Source organism: Mus musculus, chromosome 12, assembly GCF_000001635.26.
Source record: "Mus musculus strain C57BL/6J chromosome 12, GRCm38.p6 C57BL/6J".
Taxonomy (NCBI): domain Eukaryota; kingdom Metazoa; phylum Chordata; class Mammalia; order Rodentia; family Muridae; genus Mus; species Mus musculus.
The window spans coordinates 32,388,909-32,405,079 of record NC_000078.6 but is presented as its reverse complement, the minus strand read 5'-3'; the positions used below and the strand labels follow the sequence as shown (position 1 = coordinate 32,405,079).

General features: G+C 41.0%; 1 long non-coding RNA gene across 1 annotated transcript; it reads left to right on the top strand.

Moving 5' to 3' along the window:
- Positions 1 to 6,834: 6,834 nt before the first annotated feature.
- On the top strand, positions 6,835 to 14,306 carry Gm40375. The gene is made up of 3 exons (XR_872665.2): positions 6,835 to 7,200; positions 12,408 to 12,640; positions 13,908 to 14,306. It is a non-coding gene; the product is annotated as a predicted gene, 40375 (long non-coding RNA).
- Positions 14,307 to 16,171: the final 1,865 nt, after the last annotated feature.

The window sequence follows — 16,171 nt, the reverse complement described above, 5'->3', positions numbered from 1 at the left end:
GCTTTGCCCTGCTATTTCCTCATTGTGCCCCTATTTCTCCCTTTTAGAATAATATACATTCTGTGCTGTAGTATGGTGAAAGTATGTAATTTGCATTTAGATTTTGCAGAGGGTTACAATTAAGAAATTGCTTTGAGTCTCAAAAGAGACTTTGGACTTTGAAACAGTGTTGAGTCTGTGAAAGTGTACAGAGACTTTTGAAGTTGGACTAAGTGCATTCTGCATTATGATATGATGACACGCCTATGGGGGCCAAGTACTGGAATGTGGTCATTTGAATGGGACTGGTCCCCAGAGGCTCATATATCTGAATGCTTGGCTCACAGTAGGTAGAATTCTTTGGAAGGATTAAAAGGTACAGCTTTACTGGTGAAGGTATGTCACTAGGGACAGGCTTTGAGGCTTCAAGAACCCATGCCATTCCCAGTCATAGATAGATAGATAGATAGATAGATAGATAGATAGATAGATAGATAGATAGATATCCTCCCTACCTTGTGTTTGTAGATCAGGTGTTCCAGCACCATGCTTGCCTACCTCCTACCAAGCTCCCTGCCATTATGGTCATGGACTTACTCTCTGGAATGTAGACCTCAATAAACTCTTTCTTCTAGAACTTGCATTGGTAAAGAAGTAACTAAGACAGGACATACTGTATTGTATCACACACATCATGGTTTTACAAAACAGAGCATGTTTTATTGTACTACTAGAAATGTGTGGATTGCTGTCGATACATCAGTGAGGGCAGGTGAAATATAAGGCTAGAGTCTGTGATTGGCCAAAGAAAAAGGAAGATGGGGCTAAGAGTTTCAGAGAGAGATGGCAGGGGACAGACATGAAGAAGGACAGAGAAAGATAGAGGAAGAGGACAAACTGGATCCATGTGGCTTGAAATAGCCACAAGTAGCTATAAATATCATAGAGCAGCAATAGAATAATGTCCAATCTAGGTGGGCAGCTTGTATCAATATCAGTTGAGTTTTGAGTTCTTTGAGTGGGGATTTTCTGAGTTTGGAATTTACTGTTATAAATCTGACTGATAAATTACAAGCCTCTGGAGTTTTGATTTTACTGAGTTATAGGGATTTGTGACAGCTAGCCACAGGGGGTGGATGGCTGGGAAGATATTAGCAGTTTGGAAGCAGGTGAACTATCAGGAAACGGAACACCATGGCTTGCAGCTCTCAATGGGGAAGGGGAAACTGTGTTACTGGAGTGTAACCAGCTATAGTATGGATTGATTTTTTTTAATTATCACACACAAGAGAAATGAAAGTGTTTTGTTGTTTGTTTGCTTGTTTGTTTTTAAACAATTATACCAGGCTCAGTTGACTTACTTGTGCCTAATTTTTGCTTCTCCACATGTCCCATGCTTGCTGCCTCCAGCAGGTGCCCCACTAGTCATAGTTGAGTTGTTTCTAGATGTTTCAGTTCAGTAAAACTTGTTTCCTCTGTCTCTAGAATTAACATGTAATATTGGCACAACAATTATAACACTGAGAAAGAGCAACAACATCCCAGAGATAGCATCTATCTAAAAATTGTCTGTTTAGAAAACAATATCCAGAAAATAGAAAAAAGAAAACTTCCCTGTAGGATGCTAAACAAAAAATTAAAAATTAAAAGAAAAAAGAAAGACAAATAAATGTTTTCCCAGTGTTATTGCAAGTGCTTCTGAACTAGTTGTGAGATGAGTGATTTCAAAGTAAAATAAAAACAATAGTAAAATATGCACTGGAGGAATGCAGCAGATAGAGAGCTATGGCAGAACACTTCCTCTTATTTCTTTAGCAAGCCCTAGCTACCCAGGGGAGCTTCACTTACTGCTAATAGCTGATCCTCAGGTGGTATTCATAGTTTATCACCAAAATCAATTAAGGGTATTAAATGAGGAGGTGGTAAACCATACAAGGAGACAGAGACAGCTGAACAGATGGGGTGACTCAGGGCAACATAAAACATGAAGCCTTTGCTGCAAAGTGAACAATTAGCCTGCGAATTGAGACCCAAGCACAGGCCTCCAGGTCCCCCACACTGGTGGTGCTGGGGAATATCAGGTAGCAAAGCGAAGAGCTATGCTATTGGGAGTTTAAATTACTTGGTAAAAGCCTTTCCCACTTACAGAAGAAGGGGCTGGAGATTAAAGAGGCTTTGTAATCTGCCAAGCTTACAAAGTTTACTCATGGACATGGTCTGTAACCCCAGGCTTTGTAGATCTTCACCACATGGCTCTAACCATGACCTAGCCTGCCCCATTGTTTTTGGGGGCCCAGAAAGAGGCAGCACATCATGGTGGGAGCACATAGCAGAGGAATCTTCATGGCAGCCCAGAAGTAAAGGGAGAGGAGGAAGGGTTGGGGTTGGGGTCCCAAAACACCTTTCAAGGACACTCTCAATGATTTCACTGGGTGCTGCTTCTTTAAAGTCCTGTTACCACTCAATGGTGCCATGCGGTGGTGAACCTTCTGGGAGAATATCCAGGTTCAATTAGAGCATTCAAATATGGAAAATTGCACCTTGAGATCCTTCTGCCAAATTTGCTATAAAGTTTGAGAAACACAGCCTGTGTTCAGAAATTACTTTCTAATAGTCCTTTCTCTTTACTTAAATTCAGATTTGTGTGTGTTTCAAAGTCTATTCTATGAGTTAAAATAATCTTAATACTATAATTGAAACTAAATAACTGAGTAAACATATTTATGTTATCACATGATCTTAACAATTTATTCATAGTTATCAGGACTATAATGCTGTGATTGGGAGTCCTAGCTCTAATTTTACCCAAACTGTCTACAGTTGGGACTAACACACATTTAATACATTTTTCTTCATTGTTTTCACTCTCTTAATCACATGAAGAATGGCCAGTTTTTCATAGTTGGCTTTACTCTGGTCACAAGAAGCAGAGACCCATCGGAGTTGCCTTAAGTAATTGGAGGATATGAAAAAATACAGGATTCTCAACTCCTGGATCTGACCTCTGTACTGGTGTTTGCTACTTTATGGGTTCTTCTTTTTACCACCACCACCCCATCACTAGATAGGAGAGAAGAAGAAGAAGAAGAAGAAGAAGAAGAAGAAGAAGAAGAAGAAGAAGAAGAAGAAGAAGAAGAAGAAGAAGAAGAAGAAGAAGAAGAAGAAGAAGAAGAAGAAGAAGGAGAGAGAGAGAGAGAGAGAGAGAGAGATCCTTGAATCTAATTTTTTTCCTTTTGTTTCTTCTTTGAGCTTGATTCCTAACCAAACTCCTTGACCAACAACCCCCACCTACCTCGCCTATCTGGGACCTAGCATTTATATGCCCTCTGAAAAGTTTCCAGAGTGCCAAACGTCAAACAATCACAGAAACTATGTGTAGCTGGCAAAACCATGCCTTTGCTAGAGCACAAGGCAAATCATAGTCAGCTGCTGTGGACAGTCTGAATGAGTCAACCTCACATCTCTATACCTGGGATTAAAATGAAACCACATTTTTTTAATATTTCTGTGTTTAAGGAAACCAAAATTCAAAATGGTTACTACAGACCTCATAGAAACAGAGGGATCACATTAGTCAGTCCCCCTCAGACACTGCGAGGCAGCTCAGAAAAGAGCAGATGACACAGTTATTGCTAGCAGTGTGTCCAGATACTGCTCTCCAGGGGCCAGTTTCTCTCACTCTCAGCCTCTACTGCACTTCTGTTCACTAATACTCTCTATCATGTTGGGCCTGTTCAATCAAAGGTTCTATCTGATCGTGCTAATTGTAATGGTATGGAAAATATGGAAGACACAAAAGTAAGTTCCCCATGTAAGGATCTTCCCCAATAGTGTCCTGTTCATCACATAGCATTAGGGCTGTGCAAAAAGACAAAGTTCTAGTTTCAGATCATGAACAAAAATTAAGTTAAAATGCATCAAAGATATAGAAACAAAAAGTGATCCCAGAATATCAGTTTGACTTTGGTGTAATCAAATATCCCTGAGGTCACAAGGCATTGGACATCTTCACTGGCTGTGGCCAGTGTACTATGCTGATAATAGGAAATGCTGGACATTGAATATACGGGAACCCTCATACTGTCTTTATATTTTCTATAAGTCTAAAAATACTAGAAAGCATATTTAAATGTATAAACCATTAAATTAAAAACAGATAAATTGAAAAACAAAAGCATTCTTTAATTCTTTGTAGAACTAGAAAAAAATCATGAAAATCATAAGGAAACAAGATTCTCAACAGACAAAACAACCTTTAGCAGAGAGAGCAATGCTGGAGGCACCCTGATACTGCCATATGATACAAATTATACAGCAGACTCTAGCAACAGAGCATGGTCCTGGCAAAAAGACAGTTCCAACTCCCATAATAGAGGACCTAGAAATTAACCCATACATTTACAGCACATCTACTTTTTAAAATTTTTCAATTAGGTATTTTCCTCATTTACATTTTCAATGCTATCCCAAAAGTCCCCCATACTCTCCCCCCGACTCCCCTACCCACCCACTCCCACTTCTTAGCCCTGGCGTTGCCCTGTACTGAGACATATAAAGTTTGCACGACCAATGGGCCTCTCTTTCCACTGATGGCCAACTAGGCAATCTTTTGATACATATGCAGCTAGAGTCAAGAGCTCCGGGGTACTGGTTAGTTCATAATGTTGTTCCACCTATAGGGTTGCAGATCCCTTTAGCTCCTTGGGTACTTTCTCTAGCTCCTCCATTGGGGGTCCTGTGATCCATCCAATAGCTGACTGTGAGCATCTTATGTGTTTGCTAGGCCCTGGCATAGTCTCACAAGAGACAGCTATATCAGGGTCCTTTCAGCAAAATCTTGCTTGTGTATGCAATGGTGTCAGTGTTTGGAGGCTGATTATGGGATAGATCCCCGGATGTGACAGTCTCTAGATGGTCTGACAGATGCAGACACCCACAGCCAAACAGTGGATGGAGCTTGGGAACTCTTATGGACAAAGAGGAGGAAGGATTACAGCTCCTAAGGGGATAGGAACCTACAGGAAGACCAATAGAGTCAACTAGCCTGGACCCTTTGGGGCTCTCAGAGACTGAGCCACCATCCAAAGAATATACACAAGCTGGACCTAGGCCTCCCTGCATATATGTAGCAGAAGTGCAGTTTGGTCTTCATGTGGGTCCTGAACAACTGGAGTAGGGGCCATCCCAAAAGCTGTTGCCTATACATGGGATATGTTCTTCTAGTGGGGCCCTTTGTCTGGGCTGAGTGGAAGAGGATGTACTTAGCACCACAGAAACTTGGTATGCAAGGGTGAGGGGATACCCAGGATGGCCTCCACCCACTCAGAGGAGAAGGGAAGGGAGTAAGGTGGAAGGAGTGTGGGAGGGGATGACTGGGAGGGGTCAGTGAGAGGGATGTAAAGGGAATATTTAATAATAATAATAATAATAATAATAATAATAATAATAATAATAATAATAAGTGTTTGTGTGTGTGTCGGATCATGGGAAGAGAAGCCTTTGTTTACTGCTGACCAGGCAACTTATATAACACCTATAGAAATCAGCATGGAGGTTCCTTAAAATTCTGAAGCTCATGCTCTAAGGCATACAGCAGCCCAAGTCGACAGTGGCAAGCAGTGACTGGGATTAGAGGTAAAGTGAAGGCCAACCGCCCAGGAACGGGAGGGGACTTTCCAGGTGGTAGATGAGCCAGTCGCCATCTTGATTGTGGGGATGACCCTACTCCTGTGTTGTTACACTTCATTTTCCTCCATTTGTGTCTTCACAGCACGGCCCTCCCTTGTTTGTAATGACTAACCAAAGCAAGCAGCCAAAATCTAGAATTGTGCTGTGTATAAATTATACCTGCATAAACTAGACTTTAAAAAGTAAAACTGGGGTGTCTTCTGCACTACATTTATATTACTTCGCCTTTTTAATACCTGAGTACTAAATATGACACAAATCATACTTTCATGATGTAGTAGCAGTTCTCTGTAAGTATACTGTAACGCATTTGAACCTTGTCTTATTATTGAAGTCTGTCTCCTGTTCTCACACACAGATTTTTAGATGAACATCTGTATATACTAATTCAGTCTTTCATCTCCTTTATTGCATTAGAACAAAATCTATATGTGAAAATATTGAGTGAAGTGTCTGAGCAGTTGATTGCAGTTCTGAGTATTTACCGTTAATTTCTTTCCCCAAAATATGGAAATAGCTTATCATCAGCAGTGTGAATCTGTGACAGAAAGCATAACTCCTGAACCTGAAATCTTAATTATGGACTATTATTAGTTATTCAAAATATTTGAGAGATGATATCATAACTCAGATCTGGGCACCAACCTAAGGCATAGGGAAGAGAGCTGGGTTAATGGGGAGTGGACAAATTCAGAAGGGCGGCTTCCCCAAAGCCATATTGAAAGCTTTCTTGAATGGCATTTTCCCTCTAGAATAGCAATTACTTTCCATTATAACTTGCTACTTTGCATAATGAAGAAAAATTAACAAAATTATCCACCCAAGCCCCAATTACCCTTCCAGTTTTGGGAACAATCATTTGCTTTGGCTAATATGCACCCTCCCTTTTTGGTAATCAAAACAGAATATTGAAATTTTCACCAAAAGTATCATTCAATATTATAAACACTGTATTAACAAAGAAACCTCAGCTTTGTATAGTCTTCCTCGTGGTGGCCTGTGTATGAAGGACAAAGTCTGTGCTACTTGGAGATATTTGTAACAATTCAAACAGGACAACTTTCCTCATCAACTTTCTATTAATATTCACAAGTTAGCCCTGTTGTAACTAAAATGAACACTCTTCTTACCTATTATTTTAATTAGAAAGTCACCAAAAGAGAAAAAGAACTAATTCTTGACTATGTTAATTTCATTTTCAAAGCAGAACCACAGAAGAGAAATACATGTCTAAAACTGGGTCATGTGACTCTGGAGTCCTCAATTTTACATCCCTGACTTGGAAGATGACTGACATCTGCCAGAACAGCTCTATTGAAGCCGTATTTTCCTTGCTCATACAGGCAAGGACTATGACTGTCCAGACTCAAACAGAACTTTAACCCCACCATTCACTTCAGAATGGAGGCCAACTTGGTCTGCACAAACCTCTGGCTGAGCTGACTGGCAGCAGAGCTAAGCTGAGCTCATGCTTCATCCCTGGACTCCCAGGCTACACTACTCTGTCTTGGCGTCTGCTCTGTCATGGGAAAGGTAACACATTCAAGTGTACTTATCTGGTTTCTCCCCTAAGAATGCTCTCTCTGGGGAATGACTCAGAATCACACTAGTGAAAATTCTATTCCAAATGGTCCTGAGTATTGCAGCACACTGTCCAGAATGATAAAGCCAACTTCTGACAGGAAAGAAATGCATTCGGGAATTAGGAAAAAAAAAAATATATATATATATATATATGTGTGTGTGTGTGTGTGTGTGTGTGTGTATTGGGTCAGTTTCTAATTTTCTTTTTTTTAATATTTTTATTAGGTATTTTCCTCATTTACATTTCCAATGCTATCCCAAAAGTCCCCCATACTCTCCCCCCCCCACTCCCCTACCCACCCACTCCCACTTTTTGGCCCTGGTGTTCCCATGTACTGGGGCATATAAAGTTTGCAAGTCCAATGGGCCTCTCTTTCAATTGATGGCCAACTAAGCCATCTTTTGATACATATGCAGCTAGAGTCAAGAGCTCTGGGGTACTACTTAGTTCATAATGTTGTTCCACCTATAGGGTTGCAGATCCCTTTAGCTCCTTGAGTACTTTCTCTAGCTCCTCCATTGGGAGCCCTGTGATCCATCCAATAGCTGACTGTGAGCATCCACTTCTGTGTTTGCTAGGCACCTGCATAGTCTAACAAGGGACAGCTATATCTGGGTCCTTTCAGCAAAATATTGTTAGTGTATGCAATGGTGTCAGCGTTTGGAAGCTGATTATGGGATGGATCCCGGATATGGCAGTCTCTAGATGGTCCATTCTTTCGTCACAACTCCAAACTTTGTCTCTGTAACTCCTTCCATGGGTGTTTTGTTCCCAATTCTAAGAAGGGGCAAAGTGTCCACACTTTGGTCTTCGTTCTTTTTTAGTTTCATACATTTAGCAAATTGTACCTTATATCATGGGTATCCTAAGTTTCTGGGCTAATATCCACTTATCAGTGAGTACATATTGTGTGAGTTCCTTTGTGATTGGGTTACCTCACTAAGGATGATGCCCTCCAGGTCCATCCATTTGCCTAGAAATTTCATAAGTTCATTCTTTTTAATAGCTGAGTAGTACTCCACTGTGTAAATGTACCACATTTTCTGTATCCATTCCTCTGTTGAGGGGCATCTGGGTTCTTTCCAGCTTCTGGCTATTATAAATAAGGCTGCTATGAACATAGTGGAGCATGTGTCCTCCTTACCCATTGGAACATCTTCTGAATATATGCCCAGGAGAGGTATTGCAGGATCCTCCGGTAGTACTATGTCCAACTTTTTGAGGAACTGCCAGACTGATTTGGTTGTACAAGCTTGCAATCCCACTAACAATGGAGGAGTGTTTCTCTTTCTCCACATCCTCGCCAGCATCTGCTGTCACCTGAAATTTTCATCTTAGCCATTCTGACTGGTGTGAGGTGGAATCTCAGGGTTGTTTTGATTTGCATTTCCCTGATGATTAAGGATGTTGAACATGTTTTCAGGTGCTTCTCTGCCATTTGGTGTTCCTCAGTGAGAATTCTTTGTTTAGCTCTGAGCCCCAATTTTTAATGGGGTTATTTGATTTTCTGGAGTCCACCTTCTTGAGTTCTTTATATATATTGGATTTTAGTCCCCTATCTGATTTAGGATAGGTAAAGATCCTTTCCCAATCTGCTGGTGGTCTTTTTGTCTTATTGACGATGTCTTTTGCCTTGCAGAAGCTTTGCAACTTTATGAGGTCCCATTTATCGATTCTTGATCTTATAGCACAAGCCATTGCTGTTCTATTCAGGAATTTTTCCCCTCTACCCATATCTTCGAGGCTTTTCCCTACTTTCTCTTCTATAAGTTTCAGTGTCTCTGGTTTTATGTGGAGTTCCTTAATCCACTTAGATTTGACCTTAGTACAAGGAGATAGGAATGGATCCATTTGCATTCTTCTACATGATAACTGCCAGTTGTGCCAGTACCATTTGTTGACAATGCTGTCTCTTTTTCCACTGGATGGTTTTAGCTCCCTTGTCAAAGATCAAGTAACCATAGGTGTGTGGGTTCATCTCTGGGTCTTCAATTCTGTTCCATTGGTCTACTTGTCTGTCGCTATACCAGTACCATGCAGTTTTTATCACAATTGCTCTACAAGTACTACAAGTACAGCTTTAGGTCAGGCATGGTGATTCCACCAGAGGTTCTTTTATCCTTGAGAAGAGTTTTTGCTATCCTAGGTTTTTTGTTATTCCAGATGAATATGCCGATTGCCCTTTCTAATTCGTTGAAGAATTAAGTTGGAATTTTGATGCGGATTGCATTGAATCTGTAGATTGCTTTTGGCAAGATAGCCATTTTTACAATGTTGATCCTGCCAATCCATGAGCATGGGAGATCTTTCCATCTTCTGAGATCTTCTTTAATTTCTTTCTTCAGAGACTTGAAGTTCTTATCATACAGATCTTTCACTTCCTTAGTTAGAGTCACACCAAGATATTTTATATTATTTATGACTATTGAGAAGGGTGTTGTTTCCCTAATTTCTTTCTCAGCCTGTTTATTCTTTGTGTAGAGAAAGGCCATTGACTTGTTTGAGTTAATTTTATATCCAGCTACTTCATTGAAGCTGTTTATCAGGCTTAGGAGTTCTGTGGTGGAATTTTTGGGGTAACTTATATATACTATCATATCACCTGCAAAAAGTGATATTTTTGACTTCTTCCTTTCCAATTTGTATCCCTTTGATCTCCTTTTGTTGTTGAATCGCTCTGGCTAGGACTTCAAGTACAATGTTGAATAGGTAGGGAGAGAGTGGATAGCCTTGTCTAGTCCCTGATTTTAGTGGAATTGCTTCCAGCTTCTCACCATTTACTTTGATGTTGGCTACTGGTTTGCTGTAGATTGCTTTTATCATGGTTAGGTATGGGCCTTGAATTTCTGATCTTTCCAAGACTTTTGTCATGAATGGGTGTTAGATTTTGTCAAATGCTTTCTCCGCATCTAATGAGATGATCATGTGGTTTTTGTCGCTGAGTTTGTTTATGTACTGGATTACATTGATGGATTTCCATATATTAAACCATTCCTGCATTCCTGGGATGAGTATGAAGTGCCCCTCCTTGTCTTTTTTGATGACTTTGGGTTGGAAGTTGATTCTATTAGATATTAGAATACTCAAGCTTGTTTCTTCATACCATTTGCTTGGAAAATTGTTTTCCAGCCTTTCATTCTGAGGTAGTGTCTATCTTTTTCTCTGAGATGAGTTTCCTGTAAGCAGCAAAATGTTGTGTCCTATTTGTGTAGCCAGTCTGCTAGTCTATGTCTTTCTATTGGGGAGTTGAGTCCATTGATATTAAGAGATATATAAGGAAAAGTAATTGTTGCTTCCTGTTATTTTTGTTGTTAAAGTTGGCATTATGTTCTTGTGGCTGTCTTCTTCTAGGTGTGTTGAGGGATTACCTTCTTGCTTTTTATGTGGTTTCCGTCCTTGTATTGGTTTTTTAATGTTCTTATCCTTTGAAGGGCTGGATTCATGGAAAGATAATGTGTGAATTTGGTTTTGTCTTGGAATACTTTGGTTTCTCCATCTATGGTAATTGAGAGTTTGCCTTGGTATAGTAGCCTGGGCTGGCATTTGTCTTCTCTTAGTGTCTGTATAACATCTGTCCAGGCTCTCTGGCTTTCATAGTTTCTGGTGAAAAATCTGGTGTAATTCTGATAGGCTTGCCTTTATATGTTACTTGACCCTTTTCCCTTACTGCTTTTAATATTTTGTCTTTATTTAGTGCATTTGTTGTTCTGATTATTATGTGTCGGGAGGAATTTCTTTTCTGGTCCAGTCTATTTGGAGTTCTGTAGGCTTCTTGTATGTTCATGGACATGTCATTCTTTAGGTTTGGGAAGTTTTCTTCTAAAATTTTGTTGAAGATATTTGCCGGTCCTTTAAGTTGAAAATCTTCATTCTCATCTACTCCTATTATCTGTAGGTTTGGTCTTCTCATTGTGTCCTGGATTTCCTGGATGTTTTGAGTTAGGATCTTTTTGTGTTTTGCATTTTCTTTGATTGTTGTGCCGATGTTCTCTATGGAATCTTCTGCACCTGAGATTCTCTCTTCCATCTCTTGTATTCTGTTGCTGATGCTCGCATCTATGGTTCCAGATTTCTTTCATAGGGTTTCTATCTCCAGCGTTGCCTCACTTTGAGTTTTCTTTATTGTGTCTACTTCCATTTTTAGGTCTTGGATGGTTTTATTCAATTCCATCACCTGTTTGATTTTGTTTCCCTGCAATTCTTGAAGGGATTTTTGTGCTTCCTCTTTAATGTCTTCTACCTGTTTAGCAGTGTTCTCCTGTATTTCTTTAAGTGAGTTATTAAAGTCCTTCTTGATGTCCTCTGCCATCATCATGAGATATGCTTTTAAATCTGAGTCTAGCTTTTCGGGTGTGTTGGGGTGCCCTGGACTGGGCGAAGTGGGAGTGCTGGGTTCTGATGATGGTGAGTGGTCCTGGTTTCTGTTAGTAAGATTCTTACATTTACCTTCGCCATCTGGTAATCTCTGGAGTTAGTTGTTATAGTTGTCTCTGTTTACAGACTGTTCCTCTGGTGATTCTGTTACCCTCTATCAGCAGACCTGGGAGACTAGCTTTCTCCTCTGAGTTTCAGTGGTCAGAGCAGTCTCTGAAGGCAAGCTCTCCTCTTACAGGGAAGGTTCACAGATATCTGGCGTTCGAACCTCCCTCCTGGCTGAAGATGAAGGCCCAAAACAGGACCTTTCCCAGAAGCTGTGTTGCTTTGGCCTGTCACAGAAGCTGTGAGCTTCTGTAGTCCACACTCTCACCTGTGCAGACTACTTTTGGTGGAGTCTCAGAATCAAGATGGCTCCTGCCGATGCTGAGGGAAAGGCCTCCAGGCTGGGCGGACACCTGTCCTCTGACCGGGGTGGCCGGATGTCTGGAGCCCGAAAAGTGCGCTGCCTTGGAAGCTCTGTGGCTCCTGCCTGTCCCAGAAGCTGTTAGCTTCTGTAGTGCACACTCTCACCTGTGCAGACTACTTTCAGCGGAGTCCCAGAACCAAGATGGCTCCCGCCAATCCTGAGGCCTCTAATTTTCTTATCATTATTTTATTTAAGAAACATCTTTAAAGGAAAATGCTGCGTTTTCAGTAGACAGTCAAAATAATTATAGCATCCCTTCATTGTGATTCCACACATTGTGATTCTGTCTCCCTCCCTCTCCCTTTCTTATAGGCATATTTATCATAGACAATTGGTGGACTCTCCACCAAAGGACCTACCTAAGGTATCAACAATACCCTAATGGCACACAAATCCTTGCCAGCCAACATTCAGGTTTGGAACAATGCCAAGGCCATCCTTTGGAGCTTGTAATGCCCTGTGGGGCATGGCTGTTCTGCTAGGTATGCTTCTCTGCTTTATTGAGATAAGCACTTGCTCTCAGAGACCTAAAGGAGGATGTGCAGGTATGTTTAATAAGGGCAGTTTGAACCCAAACTATAGGCAGAGTACCCTTTCAGTCCATTCTGCACTTCTAGCATCTGGTAGTCCCATTCTTGCAAGCCCCTAGCCTCTCACTTCTCACCCTTCTTGCCCACAACAACTATCTGAGACCCCTACCTCTGGTTTGATTGCCACCAACCATGGAATTATAAGGATAAGCCATCCCAGGAAACTGTATCAGCAAAAACAAAAACAAAAACAAAAACAAAAACAAAAAACACTGGAAATGATGACTTCTCTCTGGGATATGACAGTGATGGGGAGTGGGTGGGTTAACTCGCTTACAGGGGTTGCTCAGAGTCAGACACTTCAAGGTCCTAGAAGGCTGCTTTTAAAATCAAATAAAGAGCCATATAAACCATCAGAGTCCATATGTGATTGTGGAAGCAGCAGGAAGCAGCTTCATCCACCACCACAGATTTGGAGATCAACAAGTCAGACTCTCAATCATCAAGTTCCACACAAAACTGAAAGACCTACAGACAGTCTTCTGCCTGAGTTAATTTGTCCTTTGACCACACACTTCAGTGAAAAGCCACTCTGTATAACCATATCCTTTGAGCATTTTGATAGGGTTTTTATCTAGTGGGTTTTGTTTTAAAAGCACAGCTCAGGAGTGAGCTAGATTTGGGGTAAAAATTTCAAGCATGATTTACCAAGATGATAGACACATCTATAATTCTTTTCACCACAACTCTCCTCATCCCTGGGCCTTAGATTCCACCTTATCCACAATTAGAGGAAAGAGACCAGTGGAATAGCTCCACAAAAACTCTTGCCATGTAAACTGACAATCTGAGTTAAATCCCCAGGACCCACATAAAAAGCAGAAGGAGCGAACCTTAAGGTTGCTTTCTGTGATAGTTTGAAAGAGAAAGGCCCCTCCCACCCCAAAGGACATATAAGAAAGACGTTTTCCTTTTCCTTGCTTGCTTTCACTCCTGCTGGGAAGTTCGTCTGTCTTATTGCAGCAGCATCCCTGCACTGCTATTAAATATGGTTTCTTTGGTCTAACAATGTAAACTGAAGACCAGCAATGCCAAGGAATCCTCCAGGATTCTTTTGCAACTGGATTGGAACTTCTAAGACACACAGCTTTGTGGACTGAACAGCTATCATGTTGGTGGCCTCTCTGGTATGAAAGTTTACTGAGGAATTAAGTCACTGGGGTGAGCTTTGAGAGTTTGTTGCCTCCCCCCACTTCCAGTTCACTCTATTTGCTTCCTATAGGGACAGAGATGTGATCCTTCAGCTTCGTTCTCCTGCCAGAATGCCACCTCTTATCACCATGCCTACCCTCCAGGATAGACTCTTATCCTTTTGGAACCATAAACCAAAGAAATGCTTCCGTGTCTAAGTTGCTATTGGTTATGGTATTTTATCACAAGAACAGAAAAGTAACTGAGCCACAAATTGGGATGAAATAGAGGAGATATTTCTGTCAAGACCTAACTGTGTTGAGGTTTGGTTTTGTAAGAATGCACTAGAAGTTAGAGGCTTCGGAAGAAAACAAGAACTGTAACAGTACTTCAAGAAAGAGGCCGTTCTTTAATATTTTGGCCAAGAATCCAGTGACCTTCTACCCATGAACTTGCCTGAAACTAACTAAAATGTAATGGACTAATCTCTTTGGCAGAAAAAAAATATATAAAAACATCTGAACACTGAGTCTCTGGAATGGTTATTATTAATAACTCTTATGCAAGTTTACAACGACAAAGAGCAAGGGGGCAAAAGTAGAAAATGTCCAGTCTACAGAGAAAATGAGTACCAGGAAGCATGCAATTACAGTCAAGGCATGCACTGAAGATGGATTGCAGTTGTTTAGGAGATTAGCATTGGCAAATAGAGGTGTCCTACTCTGAACTGAAACAAAAGAGAGGATGCCTAACTTCAAGGTAAGATCAAACCAACCCAGCTAAGCTTCCAACTTGGGAAAGGAAGAGCCTGAAAAATTGTTGTTCCTACAGAGCAATTCCTTCAGTATAGGAAAGCTGCTGAAGCCACTGAGACCAGGCAGTGCGGGGCAGTGCCTGAGTCACTGTTAAGGGATGACACATGTAAGGGCTTTAGCCATAGCCCAAGAGTTCTCAATCTTCCAACCTAAATGGTACAGGAACAAAGGTGTTCTTGCTTTTGTTCATTCATGAGTAGACTCAATCCCAGCTGCTGAAGGAACACCTAAACTACATACCACAGAAAAGAAATGCACAGGTCCACAGTTAGAGATGTTATTGTTGCTTTTTCTTCCTCCTCCTCCTCCTCCTCCTCCTACTCCTCCTCTTTCCCTTCCTCCTCCTCCCCTTCCTCTCCTTCTTTATTTTTAATTCCACTTCAGCTTTTACTATCCTAGAGTATACTGCTCTAGGAATTATTTCACTTTCTCTAAAACTGTTACAGAGATGAGTCTAAAATCTTGGTAAGTAAAGCATGGCTTCAGATCCCAGTTCTAGCTACCTTGTGATGTCTCACATGCTTCAGATCCCAGCTCTATTTCCCTATGTGATGTCTCGAATGCTTCTTAAGCTCATCTATTAAGTATGAGTAACCCAGCTGTTATCTTAGAGGCGTTTTGTTTTGTTTTGTTTTGTTTTGTTTTGTTTTGTTTTGTTTGCTGTGATAAAACACCATGGCCAAAAGTGATTTGGAAGATTATTTTGCTTATCTTCCAAGTGAACGTTCATCACTGAGAGAAGCCAGGCCAGGGACTCAAACAGGGCAAGAACTGCCTCCAGAGGCCATAGGGAGGCCATAAAGAAGTGCTGCTTACTGACTTGCTCCTGATGGCTTGCTCAGGATGCTTTCTTATAGAATCTAGGACCACTAGCCCATGCTGGCCCCACCCACAATGGGCTGGGCACTTCTCCATCAATAACTAATTAAGAAAATGCCCTAGAAGTTTGCCTACAACCAGATCTTGTAAAGGCATTTTCTTAATTGTGGCTCCCTCTGCTCAGATGATTCTAGTGTGAGTCAAGTTGATATTAAATCTAGCCAGCACAACTGATCCCTTGTCAACTTGACACACAAACACATCACTGTTCAGCCATAATTTCCTACTTCTTGTTCATCCTCAAGATCACACATTGATCACAATATAAAACATTCCAAATTGTAAAAGTTTCACAGTCTTTAAAAATTCAAACACTTAAAAGTCCAAGATCTCTTTAAAATAGTCAAAATCTGTCAACTGTGGGGTCCTATAAAAAAAAGAATTAAAAGATAAAAGCTGCTTTCATACTTAAGAGGGATGAACCAAGACATAGTCACAAACTGAACAAAATAAAACCAACCCCAACAGTGTCAATAACTCAATGCCCAATGTCTGGGGTTCACTTACAATCTTTTGGGCTCCTCCTAAGGGTCTGGGTCTCTGGTTTACCCCCTGCAACCCATTCAGCTTGTCTCCTAGACTTAGGCAGATTCCACTCAAGAGTTGCTGCTGTTCTTAGCCTTTCCCATGGTATTGGCACCTCCAAAATACCCAGGTCCTC